Source organism: Canis lupus, chromosome 8, assembly GCF_011100685.1.
Source record: "Canis lupus familiaris isolate Mischka breed German Shepherd chromosome 8, alternate assembly UU_Cfam_GSD_1.0, whole genome shotgun sequence".
NCBI lineage: Eukaryota > Metazoa > Chordata > Mammalia > Carnivora > Canidae > Canis > Canis lupus.
In genome coordinates, this window is record NC_049229.1 from 32,514,582 (window position 1) to 32,541,946 (window position 27,365).

The window sequence follows — 27,365 nt, forward strand, 5'->3', positions numbered from 1 at the left end:
CAACTTGAATCTGGTCTTCTCTCATTCCAGTGTCCACAGATGTGAGCCTCTACTTCATGGGATCTGGCTAGAGTTAATCCAAAACAATGGGAACTCAGCCCAAGATGATATGTAGGGTTTGGGAAGTATTCACACATGAGTTGACATGTGAGTTGGATTCTGAAAATAGGATAGTTTTCTATGTGGAAAAAGAAAAAAGAAGCCAAGGTGCTAAAAGACAGATGTGTGGGAAACTGCATGTGGTCTTGCTCTGACTGCAGGACACACTGTGGAGGGCAGAGATAGGTTAAAGCAATGACCCAAAACTATCAATAATCTCAGGCCAAAAGGACAAATTTATTTAGCTCATTGTAGCAACAGAGAATGATCAGCAGAAGGTCCATGGAATAGCTCTGTAATGGAGAGTTAGGAAGGGCTCATTACAGGATTTGGGATCTTGCTGGGTGATTCTAAACAGCATCCAAGAAAATATAGGCCTGTTCTGTATTGAGGGCCATTACAAGCAGGGGTGATTTGGTAATTGGATGTTTAATCATTTTATCCAGGAGATAGAAGGATAAAATGGGACTAATATCATCCACAGTGAAGTCTTCCATCTTAGCGGGGAGAGGGAGATAGGATAGTCATTTTGTAGTTGCAGAGTATCCTCGTCTCTGTTTCAGATATGGTCGCGAAGTGAAGTTGTCTCATCCTTGCCCTGTGAGCACAGCTTGGCTTCAGTTGGGAATAGCTAGCTGCCAGTGATGCTTTTTACTTTCTCAAAGGACCAGGCCCTTGATTGCCATTTAAAGAGCTAGGACTTAAAGGTTGAAGGATTTTACAAAGTGGAATGACATAACACAATTTCTGTTTAGGAAAACCCCTCGGGTGGCTATGTAGAAGATGGTTTTGACTGGATACAGATAGGCCAGTAGCAACAGAGGCAAGAAAACACCCCAGGAATGGGAATGGAAAGGAAGGGACAGTGAAGAGATGCCATAGGGGCAAACGGGGAGACTTATGCTACATAACAATTTAAAAAGAAGTGATGATACCAAGTTACTTGGACAAATCAAGCATGCTTCTTGATCTCCAGTGTTTCATTGGGAAAACTGTAAAATTTTAGAGTTTCCTTTTCCTTGAAAACTAAAACCCAGTGTTTACCATGTTCCTGCTGGGCAGATACAATTGCTTAGGCAAGTGAAACTTGTCACAGTTCCGGTAATGTCCCTACAAGTACCTTTTTCTTTCTGAGATTGGTAAATTTGCAACATATTCATCTTGGTACAAGTCAGAGCAAAACACCAAGCAAAGAGACTGCTGGTTCCAGGTTCTGTTAGAAGATGGACTCCATCTGTTGGTCTAAGGCCATGAGTCCTGAATCAGCCACCAGGAGCCTGAGCAGAAGATAAGAAGGACAGGTGGTAAATACACGGTCAGGTTACCTGGCTCAGACAGTCTCTACCCTTTCCTCACCCCATTCTCCCCCAATGGGCAAAAAAGAGCAAATGGGCTATTCTGGGGAAGCAAGAAATCAGTAGATTGTAATAGAACTCTGGAAATAAGGAGAACAAAAATTTAAAGAGAAAACTTTCTTTAGTATAAGGCAGGAGATTGGCAGTAACTGAACATAAAGGAGAGACCATCTTTTTTTTTAAACAAAGTGCTAATCATGTTGTCCTACCTTTTTTTTTAACCCATAAAATTGTCATTTATTGATATAAAAACAGATGCACAGAGAAGACTCTAGGGCTAGTGCAGAAAATGAACCAGACAATGAAATCCAGTAGCAATAAATCATAGAGCATTACAACTATTAATGGCCATAAGTTAAAGGGGGAGAAAGGATAGGAAGAGACCCAAAAGTCTTTTAGTCTTTTTGTTTGTTTTCTTTGGGAGATTGCCACAAATCACTTAATTTTAATCTGTGACAGCACATTTATATAAATAGCTTTGAGCAGAGTGCTTCTTAACATTTACTTCTACTCCATTTAACATAAATGTTTTGAGGAGCAGACATTGGTTTGAGAGTAACATTTCACAAAACTCAGATGTTTTATTTACCCAGTACTTCTACAAGCCTACCCTGTGGATTAATCTTTTCTAAAACTGTTTTTTTTTTTTAAGCCAAATGAAACCCTCAGAAAGTGAGGATTCTATTAGTTCATGACCTTATGTTTTAGTGGAGAAAAAGTAGCTTTGCAACCCATAAAATGTATTAATGTGGGATAGAAATCTTTATCCTTCCACTTACACTAGGTCCAGTCAACAGGATGGATTAGGCCCTAACTAATCTGACATTAGTATTAAAAACAAATATTTAAAAACATATGTATCCATTACTGGAACATTAGGTATGAGGCTTTATTTCTTGGTATTAAGATATATTCTGACCCCAAAAATATTTAGTAGAAATCATGACTATATGTGAAGTTGGGTTGAGGATACAGATTATGACTTATATCACCTTCTCAAGTAAAGATTGATGGCCGTTTAAGAACTGATTAGTGAGATAGCAAATTAAAAAGAAGGTACCTCGGGGTGCCTGGGTGGCTCAGTCAGTTCAGCACCTGCCTCTTTGTTATGGCTCAGGTCATGATCTCAGGCTTGATGAGATGGAGCCCTGAATGGACTCCATGCTCGGTGGGGAGTCTTCTTGAAGATTCTTTCCCTCTGCCCCTCCCCTCTATCTAAATCTTTAAAAAAAATAAAAAGAAGGTACCTTGTGACATATTTTGCTGCTCTGCCTTAAACTGTCCAACTGCAGTGTTGAAGGATATCTGCCATAAGCAAACCATGTTAGTGTTCAGATCTCATGACTAAATGGTGCTGTAATTAGCACAAAAGTCATGTCAAAGTCTCCAAAAACCATGAACAGTTCAATTATCAACAAATTGGAAGTAGCATTACATATGTAGTTAATTTAAATTATTTTCTAAAACTACAATTTTACATATTTCAAAATGTATCTCATTTCTGTCCAATTGCCTAGGTTTTTCCAACACCTAATTATTACTTATTTCTTCAACACATTTTATTTTGAGCTGCTGCCATTTGTTTTCATTCTGACAAAACCCATGGGGTATATAGATGCATAGTACATTGTTCCTGCTCTCATGGAACTTAAAATCTACACGAAGAATCATTAAAAGTTAAATGGTGGCATATTAAAATAACACAAAATCGATTATCTAAGCCACAATATATTGCTCAAGTAGAATAGATCATGTAAGTGCTCTCTGTTTATGGCAGGCAGGAAATTATTGTTGGGTTGGAGTAGTTAGTTGAAACTTTATGAGGAAATGGATATAAAACTGGCTTGTGAAAGATGGATAGGGGCCAGGGAGTGCTAAAATTCCCCACTTCTTGGGCTGGAGATCCTGATTTGTAGTTTTTGCAATTTCCAAAAATACCCCCATTGTGGCTGATTTGAAGGTACCAACCTACATCATTGATCATGAGATGAGAGAGAGACACTCACAATTGGCTCTTTGAGCCAGTACCAGCTGACTCCAACACTACTGAATGGGAGATTTTTAAGTGGTGAAGATGCATTCAGTTCAATAGTGTATAAAAAAAAAAAGAAAGGATGGCGTGGTTTTAGGTCCTTCTCGAAGCAAAACAGCATTTTGCCTTATCTCTCCACCCTCCCCTCTACCATCAATCCCAAATTCAAGCTCAGTCCTAATTATAAATCAATTACCTTTGAAAACTACATTCAGGACCCTTCCTATTAAGAGTGACAATGGTGATCTAGCATCATCAGTGCCTTTGAGATGCTGTCCCCACAGGTGATGAGAGTCTCAGCCTGATCAATTTACCCCTTCTTTCTCAGCATCTCTTATGAGCAGGACACACATTTGCCAGATGATGGGCCCAGATTAGAAGCACAGGCTGTGTTCCCAGAACAGATCAAAGTTACATACAAGCACAGAATTGTGGGATTTAAAACTTGGTAAAACTTGGCTGATTTGCTCTCTCTCAGCTATACGTTTGAAGTGTTCAGTGGGGACCCCAAGTCCTGATCTCATCGCTCAAGAAATGTTAAAATGCCTCTGGTGATTCTGACTTTAATTCACCATGACTGCTGAAACAGGAGCTTTGGAAACGAAAGCAGTAGCAAATCTCCTGTGTGAGATCAGAGCTCTAAGGGGGACATTTTGTGGCAGCTTCCTTGGATATGAGTGTGGATCTAAAGAAATTAATGGGACTTCAGTATTTCTAACAATTTTTCCAAGTGCAGATGTGTGACTGAGGGGGGAGAAAAGATTGTTTGCCCATTCGTTTATTCATTCATTCAGCCATAAAAAGATGAAAATAGACCTCATTCTTCTTGCTTCAATCCTTGCCTCCTTTTTCTTTCTCTCTTTTATTTTCTCTCCCACCTCCTTTTTTGACTACCTCCCCTCCCATAAAACTTGATTAATGGACAACCTCCAAGCTTACAAAAACAGCTTTTGGAGGAACTGTTCTGACAGTTCCTGGAATGAGACTGATCCTGGGATCTCCAGCAAGAGTCATGAAAACCCAGAGCAATCTCCAACTACCTACCGCAAGGCAAATATTGTAGCAGTTAGAGGTAAAAAAATTGTAACCTGGGCCAGACCACAAGGTCATACACCCTGTCCTTCTCAATTGAGAAGATCCCAAACTGCATCATCTTGGACTGTTAATGTGTCTTCAGATCCAGATTTGCATCAGCTGAATAAAGCCTTTAACCTCTATTAGAAATACTTGAACAATTTCGTTTCTCCTGACACAACAAATATTTATTGAGCATTTCCCCTGGCCCAACAATAATCCCGTTGCTTTGGGGATATCAGTGAACAGTACAAAGAAAAGACCCCTGCCCTCGTGGAGTCTGCATTCCAACCATCCACTAAACCATGGGCTGACAGATTTGAGCTATGGAACAACAGGCTCATTTAGGGGAGTCATAAACATAAAGGCTGAAGACGGAAGTTTAGGATTCTAGACCCACTGTCCATTCCTCAAATATTGTGTCCATAATCCCCTCTCTGATGTCCCATTTTCATTCTAAATTAGAAATTGACCTTTTATCAAATACTGCACTTTCCAGAAAGGACCCCCAAAGTACCAGGCACTTAGGAACCATATGAAGTGGGAGATTTAAAATACAAATCTTAACTTATTTGACAGAAGAAATGGAAGTTCAAATGCTTAAGACAAAAAGACTATTGATTTCTCGGAGAGTGTATAGAAAGCACCCAGCTCAATGTTTTGTAAGAATTATTAAGGCAATAAAGGACTACTACCAGGATAGTCTTTTATTGTCTAGAATTTCTCATGCACAGTGATAATAAAAATGGACTTACTTTTCATTGATTTTATTGTTTTTAGACTCGCTTCAGACAGTGTACCTCCATCTTGCCTGTACCCTGGGCTGACCATCCTGGTCAGCCTCCACCCTTGGGACACCACAGTTCTTACTTCAAACATTTTCTTAGATTCATCTCATCTATAGAGTCTTTTTGACCAACCTATGTCAAGGTTGATCTCCTATGGCCATTATAATCCGTTTCTCCTAATTAGGCCTTATTTAAATACAACCTGGAGTGTGTGAATTACTCCTTCCTGCATATCCTGTATCTTCTCAGACTTAACATAATAAGGGCAGGACTGGGTCTGGCATCCCTCACCCACCAAATGATAGGTGTGCAGTGATTGTTTATCAGTTGGTAGCAGAGGATGTGGATGGCTGTGTGCAAACCACCATCCCCCATGGGCCTGGTTCCTCTCATGGTAGGGAAGCACATCACTGTCCCGGCTGGGCCCCAGTTGTTCTTCCTGCAGAGACCCAGTTATGTCTTATGACCCAGGGCAGCAGGCCCACTGGGGGAAGAGATTGCAAGCCTGGGCGCTGACCTAGTAGCAACATTCCAGGAATAAAGGGCAGTACGTTGCTCAAGTACAAGGTAGGGACTTATCTCGAGTCAGAAAGAGAAAAAGAAGGCAGGTAAATCTTTGTGAAACCTTGAGGCCCAAGCAATACTGCCCGGAAGCCAGTAACACAATGTGTCTCCCAAAGGGTAGGACTCTGCCCAACTTTGCCACAAATCCCTATGCAGGCTCCAGACATGGTAGGAGCTCCGCGGAAGAGCAATGTGATGGGGAAAAACCAGCAGCGACGGAAAAAAGCAGTGGTGCCTGGCAGAGGCGGTAGTGCCTGGCAAGGGCGCCACCTACTCAGTGGTAAAAAATCTTAACATTTATTGAAAATGCACCTCGTTGCAAACACTAGGCAAAGGTACCTGATGGATATTATTTGTTTGCTATTCACAATCCTTTGAGGTAGTTTGATCTCATGGCTATGATGTGCCAGAAACCAGGATGGTAGTTGACTGGTTTTGTTCAAGAACACATGTGAGGCATCAGGACACGTCAGACACACTTGTGAGGTGAGCTCTCCAGGGGCTGAATACTAGGGTGAGTTTTTCTGGTGGCCATTTTATTCATGTGACCCCATTTGATGTCACTGTTGGTGAAACCCCAGAAAATGCGAGTGACAACGAAGCAGGAGAGCTCGGTTTTTGTCTCACGGGGTCAAAGAATGAATCTCACAGACAAAAGAGAGTAAAGCAATAGAAGTGTATTAAGGGTGGGTGACGATAATGAAATAATCATACCAGCTTGAGGAGAAGGTAGGTAGATAACCACGAATTGCAGATATAGAAAGTAGTCCAGGCTCAACTATCCGGAGGATTGGGACGGGGTAGGATGGAGGGATGGCACTGTGCTGTGCTGATGTCCCGAAGGGCAGATCACTAGGAAGAAACCAATTAGCACTGAGGGCTGGCAGATTGCAGTCCCTGCAGGGGCTTGAAAAGGAACAAGCCTTGGAGGTGTGCATGGGAGGGAAGTGGGAAGTCAGTTACCCTCCCTTCCCTCCCCATCACCTCGGGGGGGAGGCTCATTAGCCCGTGCCAGTTCCTAGGCCAAAAAGAAGTGACTGCTCCTTACGCTTAGACCAGTGGTTCTAGACCTATGTTGAATGCTGGACCCACCTAGGGGCTTGAAAAGGCCCCACTTACTGGTTCAAAGATTATCGCTGGGCTGAGGTGTGGCCTGGAGGGGCAGATCAGGATTTTTTCTTTTCTTTTCTTTTTTTTTTAATTTTTATTTATTTATGATAGTCACACACAGAGAGAGAGAGAGGCAGAGACACAGGCAGAGGGAGAAGCAGGCTCCATGTACCGGGAGCCCGACGTGGGATTCGATCCCGGGTCTCCAGGATCGCGCCCTGGGCCAAAGGCAGGCGCCAAACCGCTGCGCCACCCAGGGATCCCCAGATCAGGATTTTTTCAAAGCTCCCCCAGGTGATTTTAGTGTGTAGCTGTCTGGGTTGAAAACCCCTGGGTTAGGGCAAGCCCAGATGAAGGAGAATTGACTGCACCTAATATTTATTGAGCAACTACTATTCCCAGGCACTGTGCTGGGTGCTTTATGTGGATCCTTTCTGATCCTTAAAAATCAACCTGCAAGTAGGTATGCTCCTCTCATTTTGAGAAGTAAACTAAGCCTCACAGCTGAATCAAGGTCACAGAGGCTCTATCCCATCCCCCCCCCTCCAAACCCAATCTTCTCCTGTTATATGTCCTGGCAGGACAGCCACCACCATTTCAAATTCTGAAAAGAGAGGTGGAAAGAGGCCAGAGATCGTCTTCTCAAACACTCTTCACGAGAGATTATAAAGCCTCTGACCCCTCCTCTGCCGGTGTTGTGTGATTGCCTTTGAACCTGTGTCCTTCCTTACAGCTGTCCTGCCATTATCTCTGAAAAATGTTTGCCCCTGTTTCTGTTGGTACTTCGTCTGTCTCGTTCAGATAACGGTGCTGTGCTAGTTGCTAGGGGATGTGTCAGAGAGAAAGAATACACAGTGCTTGTCTTCGGAAAATCTTTTGGTGAGGTGAGCAACAACTATTAAATGAAACCACTTTGGAAGAGTAATATGGGGTTAAGGAGGTTATTTGAAAAGCAGAGAATTGATCCAGCAATTGGTTGTCCCCTGGGGAGCCTCGGTGGCTCAGCTCAGGCATCTGACTCTTGGTTTCGGCTCAGGTCACGATCTCAGGGTCATGAGGTTGAGGCCCAAATTGGGCTCCGCAATGGTTGTGGAGCCTGCTTAAGATTCCCTCTCTCTCTCTCCTTCTACCCCTCCCTGCTAAAATAAAGAAATAAATCTTAAAAAAAAAAAAAAAAAACCATACGAAGTGGTCCTCAGACCAGCGGCACCAATAGCCTATGGGACAATTTCAGAAATGCAGATCCTCAGACCCCCCAACCCAGACCCAGTAATCCAGAATCTGCCTCCTAAACCATCCCCAAGTGATACATTTCTATATTAACATTTGGAAGCATTGGTCATGAGCAATATTGCATCACTCATGTCCCATGTTGTTGCTTTAGGAACATCTGTTTTATTCCTCCCTTTCTCCTAAGACTTTCCCCGTGCACACACTTTTTTTTTTTTTTTTTTAAGAGCATCGTTGCAATTCTCCCTTCCCTTCTTAAAGCACATGAAACCAAGATGAACAGGGAACAGGGATCCTGTTCATAACGAAGTCTTTTGTCAGGTTTCCCTATATGGCCCCAGGTGCCCTGGCACAGCTGCTGATATTTAGTTACGTTCTGCACCAGCAATTCTAGCATTTGGGAAGTGAAATTCATTTTTCTCTCTCTGCCTTATGAAAGCCCGGGGCAAAGGAGGTGAAGAAAGGGGAGCTTGGAGGAAATCAGTATTGGAAGTATCAGGTGTAGCAGTGAGGTCAGACCATTTTCATCTTAGGTCCTGGCATTTTATTTAGGCCTGGGCAATCTATCCCTTTAAATGGAGTTGGGAGAGTTTCTTTAATAAGGCCACAGACAAAGGTTTGTAATTTTAAGGGGCTCAACATTTGACTCAGAAGTCCTTATATTAAGTTACACCCTAAAAAAAGGGATTGTGTTCTGCTCTATGTTTGGAATAATTACTCTCGGAAATGGTCAGTGAGGTCCTCTCAAGCATGGTCATCAGGCACTTGTAATATGAATTGTTCCATTTAATAAGCAAACCACAGCTCCATTTAATCTTACACGAATGCATGATTTTCATTTAGTCAAATAAGGCGAATCACTTTCTCCTCTCTTACAAATCTGTTCTCCTCGTTCTAGTATTAAGAAGAAAGACCTACCTTTGCTACTGAATGGATTCAAAAACGAAATCTACTCAAAGAGAGGGATGAATTTGCAGATATTGGGAAACTTTGGAGTTTCAGGATTGTGGGGACTTTGAAATAAACAGTATCATTCCCGCAAAGTTGCAGAATTTTGCTATAGAATGTTTGCATTTGGGAAAATTCATTATGATCCTAAGTCACAGGTCAGAAATATAATTAAACTGATAGTGTCATAGGGTAAAAATAAAAAGCAAGGTCTGCAACTGCTTCCTGCAACCCCTACCACCACCCCCCAACTCCCCAGAAAGGCTCTTAAAGGAACATTTAAAAGACAGGCCTTTGTTCCCTGTATCTGCTGTGCTCAGGTCAGGTGGACCCTGCGGTGTGGCTGAAATATTTCAAACAGTCACTCACAAATGTGTCATTTGACCTGCTGTTCTTCCAAAGAGGTATGAAAAATGTGTTTCTTGCTGAGATAACTTGAAATCAAATAAACATAATCTCTTTAATTCTTTCTAAATAGTTCCATATTTTAAGTCTAAGCACAATAGAGCACAAAGCTTCTAGCTTTAAAAAAAAAAGTTTATTTTTTTACATATGTGTTGTTGGATTTTTTTTCTTCCAGTTTGTGTTAGATATTAAGAGTATAATTTACATTTCAAACCAAGTGAATATATTTCCTTCTGTTTGGAGACACATACACAAAAAATGGCAACATTTTTACTTGGTTAAAGGTATATGTGTGCTTTCACAGGAGTGCCATCTTTAAGCAAAAACAGACATTCTTTTTTATATTAACCATCACTTGATAAACCAGAGGAAAGTCTAAACCAAGGCTCGTAGAGAAATGGAATGATATTTCCTTTTGCAAAATTGGTTCTGGTCCATTGTTTTTATTTATATGCAATAATGGCACTCACTCAAGTTTGTAATAACGCTGTCATGGCTGAAGGGAGTTTGTTTTAGGTATTATATCTATTATCTGCTTCCTCTCTCTTCTTTAAACAGAATCTCGGAGGAGAAAGTCTGTATGTAGCATGGATTTAAGAAGAAACAAAAAATCAAAAGCTTTCCTAAAACCTCACTGGGTAGGATGTTATTTTAGATTGTTTCAAGATTTTTAATAATTCTTGTTTGTTTGCCCTTGGCATTGAACATTGAATAACACAGAACTTGCCTTATTCTTACTGGAGAATTATAAGGCTTGCAGTGCTCGTGCAATGTTCTATTAATTTCCTTTGCTGCTTTCAGGCAAGCCTACCTAACCTTTTGCCCAAACAAGGAATATTTATCTAATGCTCCCTGTCCAAGGATAAATTTAGTAGTTTGCAAGTGTCTGCTTTGCTCCACCACCACTAGAGTGTGCTCTAGTGCCATAAGATTCAGAATGTTTCCTTCAGATGGTTGGCAAGGGAAATGGTTGAAATGCCTAGAAAAATTCTTTCTGTCTAATTGCGTAAGTGTCCCTTTAAGAGTCTTGGTAAGACTGGATTATGTTCATGGATTTGATTAAGGTGGAACTGAAGACTTTACCTTCAGTCTTAATACATGACAGGGTTTGGCGCGGGTTCATTTTTGTATTTGAATTAGCTCTGCTTAGCTCCAGTGGGGGTGGTAAGAAATATTATTTCCCCCTTGGTCCGCAAGCTATATTTCCAGGCAATAACTCTCTCACCTCATCTATAAGAGTGTGTTACCATGGATACATGGTGGGGTGACCTGGGAAGAATGAACTCCTGAGTGTTGGTGGCCCTTGTTGCAAGTTCCTAGCAGACGTGGCTTGCAGAACCTTGACCGCAGGGGAGTGATGAGAGCACAGTCTCAGCAGGTGTCCACTTGGGAGTCTAGCCGAGCTGGAGGACTGCACGTGATCCTCCCTGTGGTTCTAGCAAATTTCAGCAGCATCTCCCTGTCCTTCAGCCCCCTGCTGGACAGAGCACTGGCTTTTGCTCTACTTCTCCCCCCAGAGAAAACAGATCATTGAGACTCCCTTCTGGCGCCCTAGTTCCTCCATTTCCCCTTGTGTCTCCATGACTCACAGTCTCTTTGCTCTTGGTCCTTTAAATAACTTCAGACCCAATATAACTTCCTTCTCCAGGGCTCGGTCAAGGTCACTCCAGCAAAGTCTGCAAGTTTCTTATAGCTGGGGCCACTTGTCTCCCTGAGATGTATAAGACTCTCTGCTCAGGCTTCAGGGAACACAACCTCTGACCAGAAGATAGCCCAAGACCTCTTTCACAGAAGTATGTGCCTGGGTCTGCCCGGACAGATGGAAGTGCAGCTCCGTTCCAGCTCTGGAGGCCACTCTGAAGCAGATTGGCCTGAGAGGGACCACAGCCCCAGAGAGCCATCGGAGGTGGCCAGGGTGCCAGGGTTCCTTTGCCGCTGGATGGGCCTGGCGGGACCCCAGCACCTGTGTGGGACTATGTGCCCCCCCTCCATATGAACCAAGTTAGCCTGGGAATAGACAGCTTCCCAGTGCCCTTTGCAACCTGGCAGTGGTGGTACATCTCTTCGGTTGAAGATATCTCTTATACACGAGGAGATAGCTTGGGAGATTTCAGGGAGACCTCGTACCCCTGTGCACAATAATCTCCACCTAGCCCCTTTCAAAGTCACTCCAAATAAAAGCAGAATCTAAATAAAAAGAGTGCACTTGCTATGTATGTACAACTTTAAGCCAAGCCATGTCATGAGAGGCCTCTTCAGACTCCCAGCAGAGCCCCAACCTATGGACATCCACGAGCCATCTTTTCTCTGAGGTGGCTCCTGGGCAGGCAGTCCTGCAGACTCCCCTCCCAGAAGCCCAGGGCAGCCAGTCCCTACTGGATTCTAAGCCTCCCGTAGCAAATGAACGTCATCTGTCCTGCTGCCGATCCCGATTCTACCAGGAGCCCCCCAGCTGCCACTTTTGGATACCCCATAGGCTTCTAGGAACACTCACGGAGGTGGTTTGTGTGCTAACAAAGCCTCCAAGCCAACCCTGACTCTTCACTTGCTCTCTTGAAGTTCCTTCAGCCTCTGCATCTATATGACTTGCAGACAGTCTCTGGTCAGGAAAAAACAATAGAAATCTAGCAATCTACTTCTCACTTGGGCAACAGCATGATCCTGGATGGAAAGAGCACAGGCTCCAAATTCTTCAGCTTGTCAGTTGTGTGACTGAAGGAATTTGTTCCAAATTTCTAAGCCTCAGTTTCCTTTATTTTTTTTTTTAATAAAGGAGAGGCGCTATGGGAACCAGGCTTAGTGTGATGAACTGATACCCCAAGACGGAAAATCTGTGCTACTGATTCAGGCAGAGAATGGGGCAAGCTGGATGCATCACTGATCAGCTCATCTGCACATGGCTCACCAGATCACATTCATCCAAAGTGCCTTTAAAAAGGAAGTCATGTGTTATTCCTTCTTTGGTTTGCATTACTTACTGAATAAGCCATAATTTCAAAGCAACAAGGGGCTACCAGACATGAAAAGAAAAAGAGAATTCTGAGAGTTGTGCAAAAATAAATATTTTCCTACCATGATATTGAATTTTCACCATCGAACATGCCATATATGTTGACTCTTCAGAATCATTATAATTACTTACCTGAAATTTATTAAATGTATCATGGGAGAAGCTGGGGATATAAAAATGAAAAAACAAAACCGAAAACACAGTGGTTCCAATTTCTGAGCCTCTCTCCTTCCACCTCAGGATAGAACCACACCTCTAGGGACCATAAAGAGAGATTGTTAAATAGAATTTATTGTGCAAAATTATAGTTACAGTTTATGATGAAGAACACTATTTGATGATCTCATACCAATACAAACGCACTTATATTTGGGAGTATTTCCCCCCTTGAGCATCATGGCAGGAATAGAATATTGTGGAAGAACATTGGACTAAAAAGCCAAGTTCCAGTTCTGTCATCAACCAACCAGCTGTGTGGCTCAGGTGAGACACTTAACCTTCCAGGTGTCTGCTTCTCTATCAGGAAAATGAAGAGTTCTAACTTTAGATCAGTGAACCCCAGATCATGCTATTCAACAGGATCATCTGGGGAGCTTTGAAAACGTGCAGATATCCAGGCTCTACCTGGAACTGCTAATTAGAATCTTCACAGGTGGGCTTAAGACTCCACATTTTGTAAAAGTTCTGCCACATGTTTCTGATGATCTGCAGATTTAGGGAATGCCTCATTGGAAAGCTGGCCACATTTGGTCTTTCTTTAACCCACCTCATTTCTCACCCTACTTAAAAATATGTCTCAATTTCACCTGGTTTCCTCCACTACCTTCCTGCTCCCTGATCAGGGATTTCATGACACACTCCTTTGCATCTGTGGCCTTAAAAACACACCTCTGCTCCTTCTATGTCCTCAGGTCCTTCCTCCACTGGGAGCCCCACACTGTTCTTACTGGTTGGGTTCCTGTCCCTGCAGCTGACTAATTCCCATGGATGAAGTCACTTATCCAAGTGAAACCAGCCCCTCACCCCCCTCCCCTCACACATCCACACACCCAAGATCCAGGACCAACCCTAGTAGGGTTTAAAGTTGGTGGGGGGGGGGGCTGAGATGAAATGTGGGGGGTCTGACCTCTTGTTTTACCACTTTGCTGGTTGTGTGGCTTTAGCAGGTTACCTAACCTCTCCATAACCCTTTCCTCATCTGAAAAATGAGAATAAAAATGATTTCTAGCTCACAGTTTGCTGGGAATGCAAAATGAGATCATATATCCCAGCTAACATTTTTTGAGTGCTTATTGTGCAGGAGGCAGTGTTGTGAGCATTGTATATGCATTAATACATTTCACTGGTGGAAGGCAGTCTCAGACCCAGGTAAGGCAGCTCAAAATCCAGCAGCTACTACTCTACAATGTATGTAATGTGCTTGCCAAAGTGCCTAGCATACAGTAAAAATTGAATACATATTTAAAGAAAATCCAAAATCTGGGCTTTTGCTTTGTATACTGTGACTGTTCCTTTATCTTATAGTCCAATTTCAGCCAGACTCAGCATTATTCTCTATTTGAGACTCCCATCTTACCCCCCTGTCTACTCACCCAGTTCCCCCAGGACTTGACTATATCCTAAGAGCTTTCTCCTATAAGGCCTTCCTTCCTGACCTCTGTGTCTTTAACCCTACACAGTCTCTCTGCTCTTCTATCATTACCATGAGAAGGGTATGACTTGATGAAGGTTGAGAGACACACAAAAGAGAGTTACATCATGCCAGTCCTCCCAGCCAAGGCCATCCTAGACCAGTTAGCAGCCAGCAGATTCTCAGACCTGTGAGCAAATTCAGCCATGATCAACAGTCACCATACTAACTTCCTCGTGGGCAAACATAAAGCCTTATTATTGTATATTGCTAAGCTTTTTTTTTTTTAAGATTTATTTATTTATTTATTCAGAGTGAGAGAGAGAGAGGCAGAGACACAGGCAGAGGAAGAAGCAGGCTCCATGCAGGAAGCCCAACGTGGGACCCGATCCCAGGACTCCAGGATCACACCCCAGGCTGCAGGCGGTGCCAAACCACTGTGCCACCATGGCTGCCCTCGCTAAGCTTTTGTAGTGTTTTCTTACACAGCAGTATTGAAGCAGCAGATGACTGGTACATAAAATAAATGTTAAGTGGTATCATATGGATGCGATAACAAAAGCCAGAATGTGGGGAATCCTATGGGATAAATAATCCAGTTTCTTCTCTTGTCCTGTAGAATTCTCCACATTCTGAAGGGAGAAATGTTATAGATTAAAGGAGGCTTTAATCTATAAATGTTATAGATTAAAGAAACATATGAGCCAAAAGTAGTATCTGGATCTTACATGAACCTCATTCAAGCAAGTCTGCTATTAAAAAACATTTGTGAGACAACCAGGGAAATTTAGCACTAATAAGATGATTGATGTTAAGAAATTATCGTTAAATTTCAGGTGTTACAATGGTAATACAGTTGTTTTTTTTTAAGAAACCATATCTCTGAGAGACACATATTGAAGTATTTATAGATGAAATGATACAATGTCTAGAATTTTCTTTAAAATAATCCAATGAGGTAAGAAGTAGGAGAGAGTTATTCATGAAACAAGATTAGCTATATATTGGTAGCTGCTGAAACTGGCTTATGGGCACTAGAGATTTATTATACTATTCTCCATAGTTTTATGTATGTTTGAAAATTTCCATTATAGGGACACCTGGATGGTACAGACGGTTAGATGTTTAACTCTTGGTTTTTGCTTGGGTCGTGATCTCAGGGTCATGGGATTGAGCCCCATGTCAGGTTCTGTACTTAGCATGGAGTCTGCTTGAGATTCTCTCTCTCCCTCTCCTTCTGCCCTTCCCACTCATGTTCTCTCTATATATAAAATAAATAAATTTTTTTAAAAAATTCCATTATAAAAAGTAAGGAAAAAAGGAAAGAAGGAAGGGAGGGAGGGAGAGAGAAAGGAAGAGAAGAAAATGAAGTAATTGCTAGGGACAGATGATGAATCACAAAGTAATATCAGAATTAAGGACTTATCACTAATGTCACTTATGGTAGAACCCTGGGCTAAGCTATTCAGACCTAATTTGAAGCTGTGGATCCTCCATGTTAAATGGGAAACAACTATGATATAATCTTAGAATATGCATGGGGAGAAAGTCACAACATAATATACATGCAAATAATCTCAAGACCAATGAGTGTCTAATAGATCTAAGAAATGGCAACAGATCTAAATCCATAACCAAGGAAAGAAATATGATAGAGCAAGTCTCAGGACATTAAGAAGAAAATAGCAAGCATAAAACAAAAACTGGAAGTTGTGAGAAAAAAACTTAAAATTATGAAAAAGGAATAGGACAATAAATAAGAAGTAATTAGAAATCATGAAGTGAAAAACACAGTTGATTATATAAACTGTTAAAAAAAACTCATTAGATAAGCTTGTTAGTAGCCAATTTAAAACTGAAGAGATATTTAGTACATTGGAAGAAAGAATTTAGTAAATCCCTCAAAATGTAGCTCAGAGAGGTAAGAAATGGAAATTATGAAAGAGACTTAGAAACAAGAAGAAATCCAATTAGAGTTCCAGAAGAAAAGGAAGATAACATGATAAAGAAGCAATCTTTGAAAAATATAATAGCTAATAATTTTCTGAAACCAAAAGAACAAAGGAGTACCAAACAGAATAAGAAAGTTCTATGCCGAGATGTATCACAGAAAATTTAAAAACAATAAAGGTGAAGAAAAAAATCCAAAAACTGCCAAGAGCAAAAAAGGCACAATAGGTAAAAGAATGACACTTAGATTGAAAGTGGATTTCTCAGCAGTAGACAGCAGGGGAAAAAATAGTGATAAAAGTGCTGAGAGGAAAATGATAAATCTAAAATTCTATACCTAGCTAAATCATCGTTCAGAATCAGGGTGAAATGAAAGACAGGCATAGATATATAGAGTTTCAGAAACTACTAAAGATATATTAAAAAAAAAAAAGATGAACTCTGAAGGAGACAGCATAATGAAAGAAGAAATAATGGGGGGAAAAAAAGAAAAACACATTGATAAATCTCAATATTGCCTGAGAAAGCACTTTATTTAAATATAAATACTATAATATGTTTGATTACATTTTCCCTATCTCCACTACCATTACTCCTTAGGATCAAAGTCAGCTCTCACTTAGATCACTAGTTTGGTTACTGCTAACCATTTTCCCTGCCTTTCATCTTACTTGTCTTTCTTCTCCACTCTGCAGCAGAGTGAACTGTCTATAGCATAAATCATACAACTCTTTGACAATTTCCTAAGGTTTTTAGGAAAGTGGTCTTAGAAGTACATGTACATCATGTGTGAGCAGATGAAACATGAGGCCAGCTTGAATTTTGTTTTTGCTGCTATAGACACTTTTTCCTTCTCCATACCCAGAAGGAAGTTAGATATCTGTGTTCAATTGGCTCTGTGTTGGAGAACTGAAAGGAGAGGTCACCAGGAAGAAGACAACTCTGGGCTCAGTTTTCATATGTGACATTTGGGCTCATGAATGTTGGCTTGTCCCAGAGAGGGTGAGGAAGGGCAGAATTGCTGAGGATTTAAGACACAGAAGAGGCCAAACTAGAAAAGCGAGAGAGATTTCTAGAGATAAGAGATCAGATTCCCAAAGGTTCAAGCAGGTAGAGACCCGGGTTCACTTTTTATCAACACTTGAGTCTAAGCACTGATGGAGAATGCTGGAGGTGGATAAAGGGAACAAGAATGGGCCTAGATACACACAGAGATATGTTTTCCATGTCCAGGGGGAATATTTCTTCAGGCCCAAGCTTGTGTTGGTGTTGATGACATCTGCCTTCAAGGGAAAATGTGGCCTTGGACAATGGGCACACCAGTAGAGGCCACCATAAAGATTAAGTCCAGTATGTTGTGGCTGTGTAAGCCCCAAAATGACCTGGATAAAGTGGAAAGGGACCCAAGTAATGACTGGGTAAATTTCCTGATAACCAAGTGGGATAAAGACTCGAAATAGATTAAGTTTGACTTATTGAAATAAAGTCAATGTACTCTTATGAATTAAAATCCGTCTCTTCTCCACTTGGGTTACCATCTCTGCATGATATATCCCCCGTGGACCTACCCTTTACCCTTTATAGCCTACTCTAAGGACTCTATAGTCCTGAAAGGAGCATGGATGCTGGTAGGCCAGATTACGCATACTCCTCTGCACTCTAGGCCCACAGACCTGTTTGCTTGAGTACACCACGTCATCTTCAACTCCAGGTGTTCACACATACAGCCCAACTTCTCCTTCCCCCAGGCAGCCCTTATCTGGCAAACCTCCAACTCTTTCTCCATTTCAGGTCTCAGCTTCTTTAAAGCCACCTGTGTGATCCTATAACATCCTGCATGTCCCCAGTCATAGCCCTCACCACATGGTGTTGTAATAGCCAGATTATTTACTGTTTTTCACAATAAGGTCTGTAAACTCTGGGAGAACAGAAATAATGTCTGCCATACTTTTAATTGTTTACTGGTACACAAAACTTGGCACGCAGTAGATAGAATCCCAACTGATATTTTTGAGGTGAATAATAATAGTAGTGTTAGTAATATATAATTATTGTTAATAATATTATAATAAAAAATGTTGTTACAAACATTTGCTGGAGTCTTTACTCTATGCCAGGCTGGCTGCTAAGCCCCTAACCTAGGTAGTTTTATTTAGTTCTCATAATATTCCCATTTTATAAATGGGAAAAATAAGGTAAGAGAAATTGAGCAACTTGCCCAGCTAGTAAGTGATCATGGTGGGATTGAACTTAAGCATTCTAACACCAAAGCCCATGGAGTTAACCATTGCCTTCTAGTCCTTAAAGGAGCATGGATGCTGATAGGCCAGATTACACCTGTTCCTGGACTCCAGTGAGACTACCATTCATCAGAGAGGCCCATCTCACCATTCATGACCACTTCCTGCAATGCAGGCATGATGTCTGCTCACTCTATGCCCCCATTCCTACTGCTCTTGCAGCCTTCTTTCATTTCTACAAACAAATGTACTTATGTACTACCCTTGTGTCTAGGATATTGCCTTCTAAGGTGAAAACCTCCTAAATCCATCTTCTTTCATATGCGTGGGGGAGAAAAGTCTCATTTGTTCCTTAGGTGGTGCCTCACCTAACTCCACTCATTTATAGTCAGCTTATTGCAAATGTCCTGAACCCAGTCTCACAATTCAGTCTAATGGTGCACTTGATATGATATATTCCCACAAAAAAGTAAAGCCCTTTTACTGGGTTTGTGGAAAAATAAAACACTAAGAATGGCATTAACTCCCCAGTCTGCCACATTCCTTCTCCTGATGCCTGACAGAAGTGTCATGTGTTCAGGTGTTCTTCATCTAGGCTTATCTTTGACTTCACTTGGACTTGCTGTTACTATCTTCCCAAGGTGAGGATACAACACTCAGCATCCTCACCTTTCCCATCTCAGAGAGACAAGCAGTAGGGATAGATCTTGGCCATCATCTAACAGGATGTAAAGCCAGCCCCAGAATCTGTGGGGCTCAGATTCCAGAAGCACCCCTTCTCCCCTGTACTTATTGGAGCTCCCATCCTTCAGAGAAAACCCAGTTTCCCTCTGGGCTCTGTTAACTGAGAAATAAGGGGCTTTTCCCTCATTCATCCTATTTTATTCCTAAGGTCCAAACAGAAGAAAGATGATCTATCTTATTTTACTTAGACAAATTTAACAAGACACTCTTCTGATGGGTCGTGAAACACTAAGCTGTCCTTTGGCTCTCAAAACATTTTGAGCCAATGTTTGCCTTTTTCTAAACCCCAACTATAAGTGTATGGCTATTTTCTAACATGAAAGGAAAATGTCAGTCTCAAAAAATCATTAAAATATAGTCTGAAATCTATTTTGCTTTTTTTTTCACCCTAACTTCCAAGATTAGATCATCACAAGCAAACTGTCATTTTTAAAGGCAATCATCCCCAACTTTGGTGTTTAGTGTGGCTGAGTGACTAATCATAGAATTTCAGGTCAGGGAGAAGTAAAGAGCAGGGTCACAGCCTGACTGGCCAATAGGGTCTTGGGTTATTGATCCTTCAAGAGTACCATCCAGGGACTCCATGGCCTATAGCCAGAGAAACCATTGCATAGTCCATGGTAGGTAGACTTTATTTTTTTTAATTTTTAAAGTTTTTATTCAAGCTACAGTTAGTTAACATACAGTGTAATATTAGCTTCAGATATACAATTTAGTGATTTAACACTTACACACAGCACCAGGCATTTATCACAAGTGCACCCCCCAATCCCCATTTTCTATTAATTCATCCCCCCACCACCTTCTCTCTGGTTACCATCAGTGTGTTCTCTATAGTTAAGAGACTGTTTTGTAGCTTGTCTCTCTCTTTTTCCCCCTGTGACCATTTGTTTTGTTTCTTAAATTCCACATATGAGTGAAATCATATTTGTCTTTTTCTGACTTGTTTTGTTTAACATAATACTCTCTAGTTCCATCCATATCATTGCAAATGGCAAGGTTTCATTCTTTTTTATTGCTGAGTAATATTCCATTGTTTATATGTACTACAACTTCTTTATCCATTCATCAGTTTGATGGACATTTGGGCTCTTTCCATCATTTGGCTATTGTAGACAATGCTGCTATAAACATTGGGGTGCAGGTATCCCTAAATTAGTATTTTTGTATCCTTCAGGTAAATACCTAGTAGTGCAATTGCTGGATCGTAGGGTAGTCCTATTTTTAACTTTTTTAAAAAAGGGTTTTATTTATTTAGGAGAGAGAAACCAGGGGGGAGGAACAAAGGGAGAAGGATAAGCAGACTCTGAGCTGAGTGTAGAGCTGGATGCGGGGCTCCATCCCATGACCCTGAGATCATGACCTGAACCAAAATCAAGAGTTGGATGCCTAATAAACTAAGCCACTGACATGTAACTATTTTTAACTTTTTGAGGACTATCCATACTGTTTTCTAGAGTGGCTACATCAGTTTGCATTCCTACCCGCAGTGTAAGAGGGTTCCCTTTTCCCCACACTCTCACCAACACCTTTGCTGTTAAGTTTAGCCATTTTGACAGGCGTGAAGTGATATCTCATTGTAGTTTTAATTGTATGTGGAATCACTACTTGTGTGCATATAAATGAAAATATTTAATTCATTTTATCAACTATGTTAAATTCCTCAAAATGTTACATATCTATACTTAAGTGATTTTTCTTTAGATGTTTAAAGCATCAATGCAGGAATCCTGAGAGAAAGAAAATATACTAGGCTAAGGGTCAGGTACGAGATCGTTATTTTTGCATTCTGAGCTTGTAAACTTTGTCACATGGAAGGTCCTTTATTCTACTAACTAAATGCCTTTGATGATTTTGGGTATGCTAGTTTGGGCAAACTTACATGCTTTTCAGAAAAAGCAGGAAGAATTTGGAGTTGCAAGAGTCAATTTTGGGAAAGAGGAGGATGAGGAGGAGAGCAAGTCCGAAGCTGAGGTAATGGTTGTTGATGGAACACTTCTTTCCATTCTTCTAGAATCAACTCATTTGGCATGAGTGGATTTCCATGGAAACTGGAAAAAGGGCTGAGTTTGGGCTGATGCAGCATGACCAAAGAGCTAGAGGCAGAAGAGAACATGGTGACAAGATTTCCCACTCTGGAATATTAGGAAGAGGTTTGGACTTCCATAGACCATGGAATTAGGTGTTTATCCAAGTTAGAATAAGTCTCCAGGGAGCAAGGAGCTTCCCAGATCACATCTAGGCTGCAAATGAATGCTTCGTTTCTTTCATATATTTTAATTTCTAATAAATTAACTTTGAAATGGAGTGCGAAAGTGTAAGTTTTACTTGCCCTATTTTAAAATCATATCCCTGAGTGTTTCTTCCAAATTTAGATAATAGCAATGATAGCAAATATTTATTTTGACTCACAATGAATCAAGTTTTGTTCTTTTTATTATTATTTTTTATCGTTCAGACTAAATTTATGAGGATGGCAATATCGTCATTCTATTTATTTAATTTCTTTTTGTGTGAGCAATCTGAGGGCCATAAAAGTTAAGAAGCTTGTTCAAAATCACAGGGATAATTAGTAGAGCCAGGATTTAACACAAGCTGCTCCCTGAACTATTATGAAAATGCTTAAAGTCATATATGTGCTGTAATTACTTTCTAAATTAGCTGTATAGTTCTATGTCTCTTAAATTTCTTTTATCATTTGATTTATATCTTCAGTCTGGTTTAAGAAAGATCTTCCTTAGAGTGAGTGGTTTAGAGATAATCTCTTCTGAAAACAATTGGCAAATTGGCAGTATTTACAACCTGTATGACCTTTCTACTACCAATCATCAACTTTTGGAGTACTGATTATTTAGGTAGTCTGATAGGCACTGGGATAAATCCACAGTGTTAGTATTCAATATCCATATTCAATCGGATAGGTACATTTTAATATCATCTTCACATCTTCTACATCTGAATGTAAGAAACTTTATTATTTGACTCTGAATTAGAACTAAAGGATTTTTAAAACTCTAGTTGAATTATTCAGGTATAAGTCCACCAGAATTTTGAAACAGTGGTACCATAATATTTGTTATGAGACTCTTCTGTGTTGGAACCAGACATTTCTTTCCTTAAATCCATATTGTGTTAATGGTCTGATTTTTCCAGCCATCCTGCCTCAAACATGTTTTCTTCAGTCAGGCAGAAAAACAAAATAATATTTACCCCATATATTTTCTTAATTTTTGTATTAAAGGTCTTAGTGGAGGGAATATTAATGATGGCTGTGGTTTCTTTCCTATTCCTTTTGGTAGGTAGAGCCTAACTCCCCTTCCCTTGAATTTGGGCTGGCCTTACTACTCGTCTGACCAATGGAATACAGCAAAAGCAACATTCTGTGTCTCCTGAAGGCAAGACATTAAACAAAACAGAACAAAACCAAAACCCCTGCAGCCTCCATCCTGGCCTCTCATAATTCTTTAGGAAACTTGAGCAGGAATAATGTCAAGTACCCTAAGACTTCAACACTGGAGAAGCCACCTATGACCACTCAGAGCAAAAGTTTCAGCTCAGCTCAGCATTCCTGCCATCCCCACCCAGGCATCAGACATGTAAGGAAGACATCTTGGACCTTCCAGACCATCTACCTACTGAATACCACCAAGTCATCTCAGTCCGTCATTCAAAACAGGAGAAACTTAAAGCTGAGCCTTTTCTATATTTCTCACTCACAAAATTGTGAGATATAATAAATGGTTATTGTTACCACAAAGTTTCAGGGTAGCTTTGTTTTGCTTTTTTATTTTAATTTTTAAATTTTTTTAGCTTTTTATAAAGATTTATTTATTTATTTGAGAGAGAGTGAGAGAGCATACATGCAAGTGGGGGCAGGGGCAGAGGGAGAGGATCTCAAGCAGATTCCCCACTGAGCATGGAACAGGGGGTAGAGGGTTCCATCTCACGACCCTGAGATCATGACATAAGCCCAAACCAGGAGTTGGATGCTCAATCACCTGAGCCACCCATGTGCCCCGTAGGGCAGTTATTTTTAACACAAAAGCAGATAACTGGAACAAAGAATTTCAAAATACTTTATGAACAATTAATTTCTCTAATATGGATACAATTATATTTGCCAATCAAAGTAGAATGGCTAAATGAAAGAATTTTTTTAAATGTAATTCAAACAGGGACAACATCAGGGCAAACATTTATGTGGCTCCTATGTTTCAGGCTCTTCATATACATATAATCTGCAATTCAAAACAGCTGTGGTTTTGTCTTTTTCTCACTCTCATTTATTCCTTTACAAATATTTTCTTTTTTTATATATATTTTATTTGTTTATTCATGAGAGACACACACAGAGAGAGAGGCAAAGACATAGGCAGAGAGAGAAGCAGGCTCCACGCAGTGAGTCCGATGTGGGACTCCATCCCAAGACTCCAGGACCACACCCTGGGCCAAAGGCAGGCACTAAACCACTGAGCCATCCAGGGATCCCCCTATTTTCTTATTCTTTATCAAAGGAATACAATGCACATGGCAAAATATATAATAGTACAGGACAACATAAAATGAAAGCACTATCTCCCATCCTGCTTCTCCCTTCCCACTAGTCTCCTTTTTCAGAGGCAACCACTTTTAACCTTTCCAAAGTTGTTGTACCAATTTACACTCCTTCTAGCACTTCCGTTGTTCGACACACTCCCTGACATTAAATATTATTAAATTAAATATTATTTTTGCTAACCTGGTAGGTGTGTAGTATCCCATAGTGGTTTACTTTGCATTTCTCTAATAACTAATGTGGTTGAACATATTTTCGTACATTCACTAACAATTCTGGGTCAAATTATATAAATACTTTATAGATCTTTGATACATGTAGCTAAATTACCCTCTAAAATGTCATACCAAATTACTTCATTATTAACACTCCATAGATATGAAATGTCTTCAACAATCGGAGAGACTGAAAATGGCTTACTTTGGTATTTATTTCAAATTCTTTTGGTTATTAGTACATTTGAGTGTTTAAAATTATTTTTTGAAGGCACTGTATAGGGACATTTATGTCTTCTTGTATTGTCCTATTGTGGATGGTTTATTGGATGGTATTCCAAGTCTAATTTCTAATCTAAAGTCCTGAATCTAAGATTTTACAGATATTAGTAAGATTAAGACATGTTTTGTTTTGTTTTAATTTTTATTTTTAAATTTCTAGGTCAGAGAATTTTCCAGGACAGGGAAAAAGGTTTCAAGGGAAGATAAATGAAGACAACATTCTTGATTCAAGATCTTGGACAAAGCTGCCTACTTCATGGTGTCATCTGCTTCTGGAGCCTGAGTAGGCTCTGGAAATCCTCAATTAGATGTCACTCATATGGATGGCCTTCTAATTGTTAGGGGGGTGATAATCTGGTTCTAGCTTGGTGTGTGTCCTGAGAATTCTGGAAGATTTTTATTTTGATCAAAGTGTAGATGGATAACAGTATTTCCTAAAGCCTTCCTCAGTGAGATGATGTTTTCTTCTACAACCTTGATGTGTACTCCATCTCCTGCGCGGAGAGCTCAGGCCGCTGCTGCCCCGCACACATCCGACACCCAGACCCCGGGCCTGGCAGCCGCAGGGGGGCCACCCCGAGCCCGCTCCGGAGTCGCAGCCTTGGGCCAGACGAAGGGGCCCGCGACAGAGTGACATGTTTGGCTTTATTGTAAGTGAGGTTTAGTAGTAATAATGACTTTTAAATGACAATTTTTAAGGCAGACTTCAGTGCATTAACGTCTATGAAGCTGCTGTAAATGTTCAGAAAGAATAAACAAAGGAGAGTGACTCTTGCTTCCCAAAAGACGAAGTTTTCACACTTTTCCCTATTCCTCTTGCTAAGTAAAACTAAACATTACATGCAAGACAATGATAAGAAGACTGGAAAGTGGAGAGAAAGAGGCAGACCAGATAGGAGCCTCAGAAGTTGAAGAACAACATGCTGGTAAGTTCCCTGGGTTTTCTTTTTGCCTCATGGATCCTAGATTGGTTGCTAGAGACGCTGACAAACCAGAGACATCAATGGGCACAGACCAAAAAGCCCCAACGAAAGCATGTTCTCTCTGGTCAAAGGACAGGGAAAGTATCAGGACAGATACATTAAGAAAGTAACATCTCTACTATAGCTAAAAACCAAAGAAAAAACTATGGCCCCAGCTTTTACCCATCCTAGCAGAGGCTGAGTAGGGACCTAAACTTCCATCCTCTCCAGGTATCCCCAAATTCTCACCAGGGTGATGTTGGAGAAGGCTGAGGAAGGAGTCAGAACTTTCATCCTGGCTAAATAGTAATGGGACCCTTCTTCTCCATGGTGTCAGTGGAATACACATGGGAAGCCTAGACTTCCACCCCCCACCCAGCAATAATAAGCTGCCCCTTTCTCTCCCTGATATGGTAGTATTAGATGGAGCCTAAAGGAGAGTTGGGATTTTTTCCAGCACCCCAAAAAAAGGAGGCCACTTCTCTGCTCTGCCTCCTCCTCACTCTGATGTCAGCAGAGGTCACTGGGGAAGAGGTCACAGTAATAAGATGCTCCTACCCCCACACATATACCTCCCCACTCCCTGCCCAGCTAGGGAAGTACAATGGAGGCCTAGTGGGGAGCTGGAAGGCCCATGTCTGCCCAGCTGTATTGAGGAGCCATTCCCTTAGGTGTCCCTAGAGGCTAGGTGCTAGTGGTAGGGCCAGGAAGACTTTACTTTCCCTGGGGACTTAAGAGGCCACACAAATGATCTTATTTCCCTTTTGTTTTGCTTTTATTTATTTGGTCCACACATTCATGTATTTCTTTCCTTCAATCTGATACTCTATTTCTAATTCACATGTTCCCTGACCTTGAATTTGCATCATATATACTGTGATGTTCTTTGGATGAGTCAACTTCGCTTGGCTACATTCTTCCATTTTTTCAATCAAACACTCATTTAGGTGTTTTTGTGAAGGTATTTTGTAGTTGTGATTAGAGTCTGTGACCAGTTGACTTTAAAATAGGGAGATTATCCTAAATTATCTGGGTAGATATGATTCAACTAGTTGAAAAGCCTTAAGAGCAGAGTGGAAGATTCCCTGAGGAAGAAGAAATTCCACCTGTGGACAGCGGCTTCACCCCATGCTCAAGACTTCCAGCCTGTCCTTCCTGATGGCCTGTTTTAGGGATTTCATACTTGCCTAGCCAGCCTCTATGATCACAAGAGACACTTTCTTGCAATAAAATTCATAACACCCATATATTTCCTACTGCTTTTGTTTCTCTGATTGAACCCTAAGTGGTACACAAATTTTCTAGTTTATAGTATGTATTACAGTAGCTGTCTCTAACTCATTGTGGAATGAACCAGAGCATGTATAACAGGTACATGTTCCTAATATATTTCACTAGTCTCCCCAAGAATCAAGTTCAGCTGTCATATGTTCCCTTATAAACTCTATTATTTTCTATCTTCATCCTTCCTCTTCTTTCGTCCTTGGTTCCACCCCCACCAGCCTCCTGTATACTTCATCACTATGTCTCTCCAAACACTTTCTTGGATTACAAAAAAACTCATTTGACACTTCAGTCCCTATTAATTCCCATACTACTTCTCTCTTTCCCTTCACTGCCACACTTCTTACAAATGTATCCTATTTTCCCTTCTTCAATTTCCTCATTTCCTACCCACTACTGCCTGGTTTCCATATCTGCTACTCTACTGAAACTCACTCCTTGAACTTTCAAGTTTCAAATACTTCCAGCTCACCAAATTTAACTATAGCAGCCCCTGCTAGCTGCTTACTGATATCCATTCTCCTCTTCTTCCTTGGTAATAGAACCAATAGCCATCTAGCTGCAATTGTATGTTTCTCAACTGCCTTTGCCCCTAAGAATGGCCTGTTCTTCAACTGTGACCAATGAAATGTAGCCTAATTGTAGAATGGCATTTCCAGAACACTATTTTTTAAAAGATTTTATTTATTTATTCATGAGAGACAGAGAGAGAGAGAGAGAGAGAGAGAGAGAGAGAGAGAGGCAGGGACACAGGCAGAGAGAGAAGCAGGCTCCATGCAGGGAGCAGGGAGCCGACGTGGGACTCAATCCTGGGACTCCAGGATCATGTCCTGGGGCGAAGGCAGGCGCTAAACCACTGAGCCACCCAGGCTGCCCTCCATAACACTC

General features: G+C 40.9%; 1 long non-coding RNA gene across 1 annotated transcript in view; it reads right to left on the bottom strand.

The window, feature by feature from the left end:
* Positions 1–324: 324 nt before the first annotated feature.
* LOC119876492 overlaps positions 325–27,365 on the bottom strand; it is a 30,326-nt gene continuing 3,285 nt past the window's right edge. Inside the window, exons 2-3 of the long non-coding RNA XR_005363306.1 lie at positions 2,702–2,759; positions 325–1,376 (exon numbers count right to left, since the gene is read on the bottom strand). This is a non-coding gene — a long non-coding RNA (uncharacterized LOC119876492). The remainder of the gene's footprint in view (positions 1,377–2,701; positions 2,760–27,365) is intronic.